Here is a 5,955-nt window from a genome sequence, read left to right as displayed (position 1 = left end):
GAAAAATGAGAAAAAGAAAGGAAAAAGAAGGCTGAAGTGCGAGATTTGAAAAGCCAAGGAATAATGGAGGAGTTTAAAAAATTCCACGTAGGGGCCGCTTATATATTTTTCTCTTAATAGTTTGAAGGGGCCTGTGTCTAATTTTTTTTTTTTTTAAATCCCACGTAACGGCTGTGGCCACCTCTGACCTCCATGTGGCTCCGCCACTGTGCCCCGATGACACAAGCACAACTTCACTAGAAACCATGGCAAGAGGGTCACCGGTATGCTCTGGTTGAAAACCGGCCCTTGGGGGTGGCCAAATCCACCCCCAAGAAGCCACCCCTAGGCCAAATAAGTGGCCCTTGGGGCCCCGGAGGGTCATATCAAAATAACAAAAAACAAATATTATTATATTATTTATTTATTTTTAAAATATTAAATAATATTTTATTATTTTTAAATGAGTGGAACACATGACATTTTTATGGCCCCTAAGATTTCTCCTAGGGCCATCATCACCGTTAACTGGAGACCTCTTCGGTCCAAATGGACCGGAGAGGATCCGGATCCGGTATTTTTCTTCATAATAATAACTACTTAAAAGAAAATGACTGCTTTCATGAAGAAAAATACCATTTTTTTATAAAAAAATATACCAAATACAAAAAGGACCACATTTGATGATATTGCTTCAAAAAAAAAAAAAATTATTTTTTATTTTGTTTTCAAAAAAAAATTAAAAAATAAGAAAAAAGTTGGACCAAAATCATACCTTTATCATGCCTCTATAAAAAAATCAATTCATTCCTCAAAGTGTTATGTCCAACGTTTACATCCTACTAGCAATAGATTACTTTGGTTAGTTGGGACCCAAATTTGGATGAAAAATCATTCAAGTACAGTTTATTATTTTAACAAAAAATTTGATAAACGGTTACGGTATATGTATATATTAGTTGGGATGGCACGTGCATTGCACGCGCTTGGTTCCCTGTGTTATGTATCACTATAATTGTGATAGAAAAACGTATGGCATCTTTTTGTTCTATTAGCAACTCACCAAACTAAGATTTTTAACATTTTAAAATGGACATGTTAGCAGCTAGGAGAGCACATTATTACTCAGCACCCAGCTGGAAATCATTTTGAAATTGCAATAAGGTAGCCCGTCTCGGGAATAAGAAAAACCAGTAGCTAAGAGATTACCATCATTCAACACTAAAATTATTCCATAATGGCCGCAAAGAGCCAACAGGTCTTTCTATTTATCCCTACACTCTATAATAAGATAATAATAGTCTACACAAATACCAAATCAAACCCTAAATTAAAAGTCTAATGAAACAAAAGAAACAAGCACAATGGATAAGCCAAGTCACTAGCAAAAATCAGCTACATATATTCCCCTACCTTGAGTTCTCATATATTTAATCGAAACAGTAATCAAGCCCACGCTTTCAATTAAAAAGCTAGATCCTAAGATTTACAATCACATTACAATAATCACATGTGAGAGAGAAATAAATTTGCAACATACATTAGGGCTCACAAGTTATTGCAGATTTCACTGTGGATTTGCTCGAATTGAGGGCTCATAAGCGCTCTCCTTTGTCGCTGAAGACTACCAAAACGATCATAGATTTACATTTCAAACTAATGAGAAAAAAAAAAAATCGAACATAGATCATAGCATAGATAAAATGATTCGTAGAAAATTCAAGTTCAAACTAAAACGGCAAAAACAAGGATTACTAATTATAAAAGAGGTTTTAAGTAAATTTACCTTAAAAAGTAACAAAGCCAATGGAGATGATATGACCGATAATAATTGGAGACTTAAAAATTTTATGTAATCCTAGAAAATATAAATAAACATTTATTTATGATGAGACTAAAAAAAGATTATTATACATGAGAGTTGCTAAAGATAGTCCAATGCTAGGAAACAACCAAAAACCAAAATCAAAATAGCACGAACACAATTTGAACTCAACCACTAACAAATAATTATAAGAGAAATTAATAATAAAGAAACCCAATTGAGTAAGAGCGAATATTTAACACAAATGATTTTATATGATCGATATTGTTTTAATAGTTGCAATAAAAATTCTACAAGGACAGAAAATATTCGATTTTCTGAATCAAAATTAGTCCATATCAAGATATCATAGCCCACACAGACCATGAGGACAACACATCTACAACTAAGATATCAAACCAATGTGGGAAAAAATCAAGCCTAGCAAGGAAAATGGAAGCTAATAAGTCAACAATCCAACAATTCATTCGTAGAAAGAAAATTCACTTACAAATAGAAACAAATTGAACAAATTGCATTTATCAAGCCACACACAAGTCAATGCGCTATAACAATATAATTAAGAAATGAGTTACTTAATAGGAGTGCTTGACAAAGATAATAAAGTACGCGCCACTGCAATGCAATATGTCCATGAACATTACATTCTTTTAAACCTGCCCAGTGCATCGTTGGTTATATTAATTTTTTTTTTTTGATAAGTACATCGTTGGTTATTTTAATAGGCTAAAAAACACCATGATAGTGTACCATCACCATGACATAAACCAAAACTAAATCATATATGGCGTCAAACATATCCAAGTCAAGGAAGAAGGCTATAAAATGACGACTATGTTTGTTAAACACTTTCTCCTCCCCTCAATACTATTCACTTCCTTTTTTCAAAAAAATCATCAAAACATTCTCACGTTTTTTCACTTTTTATATCACAACGTTCACTTTTTACTATTATTCAAATAAAAAAATCACTATAAAACAAAACTTTTCCACTTTTCAATATCACTTTTTCATTTTTCTATACCAAACATTATTCTCATTCTTTTTCATATAAATCATGACCAGGGGAAAGGAGAGGAGGTTAACAAACAAGGCTGATGTGTCTTGTGTTGACATAGAAATCAATTATCAACAATAGAAACGAGGACCTAGATGAGAAACTCAAAATTCCCAACTAAACAAATGTGAATAGAGGAATTGCCAATAAAAACAAAAGAAGCATACACCAATTCATTTAGATTGCAAACCTCCATCCCTCATGACATGCATCAGAAAAACATAATTACATGAACAGAACAGGTCTGAAAATGATGTCCTCACGAGACCCGGATCAACAAAAACATTTCTTTCAAATAAATTTACAACAAATCACACCAATTAAAACCAAATTGCTAAAAGATCCAATCTTACATACCAAAATCAAAACACATCGTGCCAAAGAAAATAGAAATAAATAAATAAAAACAGAACCAACGATTTATGATGTTCAGAACCTTATCTGCATACCTAACAAATCAAACCCAAAATAAAATTGAAATACAAAAAGAAGAAACTTGGAACTCTGGAGAATAAAAAATGTTTCACATATGTTTTATACTTAACATTATATAACTCAAAACGAACCATTCTAGCTGAATCATATCTCATTGTTCTTCTCCTCTATCGGCTAATCTCTTTCTCACTAAGCTTGAGCTGAACAAGGGATAATTGTGGGGAAAGAGTTGTCATTAACAACTTCACAAAATATGGAATTGCAAAAATATTCCACCATAAACTTTAAAAAACTAATCAAGGGAATCAAAAACCCAAAGACCAAAATCAACAAGACAATAAATTACTCAGAAACAGAGGCCAAAAATTGAAATATTAAGCAAGAAAAACATGAACTATGGAGAAAAAATGTAATATTTTCTTAAACACCCAGTCGATATCAATAATAATCGTCCAACAGCAAGCATAACCTCCAAACCTTTATAACTAAACTCAATTTAAACTACAATGTAAATCCCAATATAAACCCTAAATTTACATCTCAAATCAGAACAATTAAAGAGAAAAAATCCTTACCTTGTCTCGAGCTTTCTTTCTCCACACTGGTTTTCCTCTCACCCACTACACGGTTCGCATTTTCCCTCTCTTCCGATTCTTGAGTGCTTTTTAATCTCTTTGTATCGGAAGAAATAATATATTTCTTTAGATAATCTATTTTTTACAATTTTCACGGTTGTTTTGTTTGATTTTTACAAGGTCTTAGCACATTGTAGGTCTTATGGGAGTGGGTTATTTTTTCAGTATGAAAAATACTAAGTATATTTGCAACAGTTATGTGGAATCTGAACTATGGTTTGGATTTTTTTTATTTTTTATTTTTTATTTTTTTCAGCCACCTAGCTGCATTACCGTAAATGAAAAATTGTGGTCATGTCTTATTTTTCTTTCTACAAATTGATAAATGCGGAGCTTCGATTGGTTTGCCAATTTGTTACTGGATTGCTTTCCCCTTTCAGACTGCTTGTCCCCATGGTTTATTACTATAATACACTGAATTTGTTTTTTAATATAGAGGAAGATGGACTTGTGTGATGACAATTTGCGTACAAATATTCTGTTGGCATCTCTTTGAATAGGTAAATTGATCGCTATGTTCTTTTAATTTTTATTGAACATCATGATGGTAAAACATTGAAAACTATATGCAATCTAGTAATTCAAAGACTATAGATCCAAAAGTCGTTGACAATTTTTTTTGCCATGAGCAATCTCAGCTTTTAACATAAAAATACGAGCCCTAATTCATTTGGTGAATTGCAGCAAGCGACAAACCCAACTATCTCACTATTTTGACCAGCTAAAAATACACAAATTACAAACATAGTAACATAGATACACCACATTCTGTCAAAAGCAACATAGAAACATTGCAACTGTAAGAATCTTACAGATATATAAACAACATACCAACAATTAGAGTTGGTATTACAACTGTGAGAATCTTACAAACATATAAACGACATACAAATATATGCACTCCAAAATGTGAAACATTGCAACTATGAGAATCTTACAAATATATAAGCAACATACCAAATACATATATCTATCGTATAGATGACAAAACAGAGCAGAAGAAGAGAAATAGATGACAAGGAGAAAATTGTATATAATCAAAATAAGATGTATAGCAGTCTCTATTTTATTTTGATTTTGCCATAACAGAGCATAAGAAGAGAAATAGAGAATAATAAGAAGAAGAAGAAAAAAAAAAAAAAAAGAGGAGAGGAAAGGAAAGGTCTATAACGTTCAAGAAACCAAATGCCCCAAATTCCCAAAATCTTCATAAAATTGAGTATCAACCAACGCAAATCGACAAAAAAGACACCTAGAAATTGCATGCCCACAATCGGTAATCTATCACATACCCAGAAATTCCGTTTCAAACTCGTAACTTCAAAGCCCTAAACTTCTTACCCATTTTCGAAATCAAACAAAACAAAGCGTGGGGTGGGCGTCGCCGGTGGCTGTCCGAGCTGGTGTCGTGGCGGGTGGGCGTAGCCGGCGATTTCAGTTCCGGAGGTGGTGGAGGCGTAAGGTGTGGGTTCTATAGGACGAAGGGTGATAGAGAGGGAGGAGAGAGAGGAGTGTTTGAGGAGAGAAGCACCAGATGGTGGGCGGCGGCACTATTGGTCGTCGTCCTAGGGTGGCGTCTCCGATCTGGTGGGCGTGGCGTCGCCGGAATCCGAAGGCGTGGGGGTGGGGGAGAGAGAGCAGAGCTCTGCAAGGTTCTGGGGAGAGAAATTTTTTCCTTTGGAGGCAGAAGGGGATAACGTGGGTCAGTGTGTGAAGAAGCTGGTGTAGATTTTGGATGAAAACACAAAACAAACCGAAATAAAATTATTTATTCATCACCAATTGAATGGACAGTGAGCTTGAGGTAGAGCTAGTAAAATTTATAAGGGTTAAATACTAAATTAGTCCCTAGGGTTTCACAACTTTATTTTTTCCCCCCTGGGTTTTCATTTTTATCACAGGAGGTCCCTGTGGTTTTGATAAGTGACCAAATTAGTCCATCCGTTAGTTGACCGTTAGTTGACTGTACGGACTGACACGTGGACCAATCAGACGTCGACACGTGGCACATATATTAATTTTTT

General features: G+C 34.1%; 1 long non-coding RNA gene across 1 annotated transcript; it reads right to left on the bottom strand.

Moving 5' to 3' along the window:
• Window positions 1-1,168: 1,168 nt before the first annotated feature.
• Window positions 1,169-5,699, bottom strand: LOC132162755 (uncharacterized). Its single transcript, XR_009438269.1, has 3 exons — window positions 5,273-5,699; window positions 1,766-1,837; window positions 1,169-1,603 (listed from the first exon to the last, which is right to left on the bottom strand). It is a non-coding gene; the product is annotated as an uncharacterized LOC132162755 (long non-coding RNA).
• Window positions 5,700-5,955: the final 256 nt, after the last annotated feature.

The sequence above is a fragment of the Corylus avellana genome, chromosome ca10, assembly GCF_901000735.1.
Source record: "Corylus avellana chromosome ca10, CavTom2PMs-1.0".
NCBI lineage: Eukaryota > Viridiplantae > Streptophyta > Magnoliopsida > Fagales > Betulaceae > Corylus > Corylus avellana.
The sequence above is the reverse complement of the archived record's forward strand: the minus strand, read 5'-3'. Positions and strand labels throughout refer to the sequence as shown.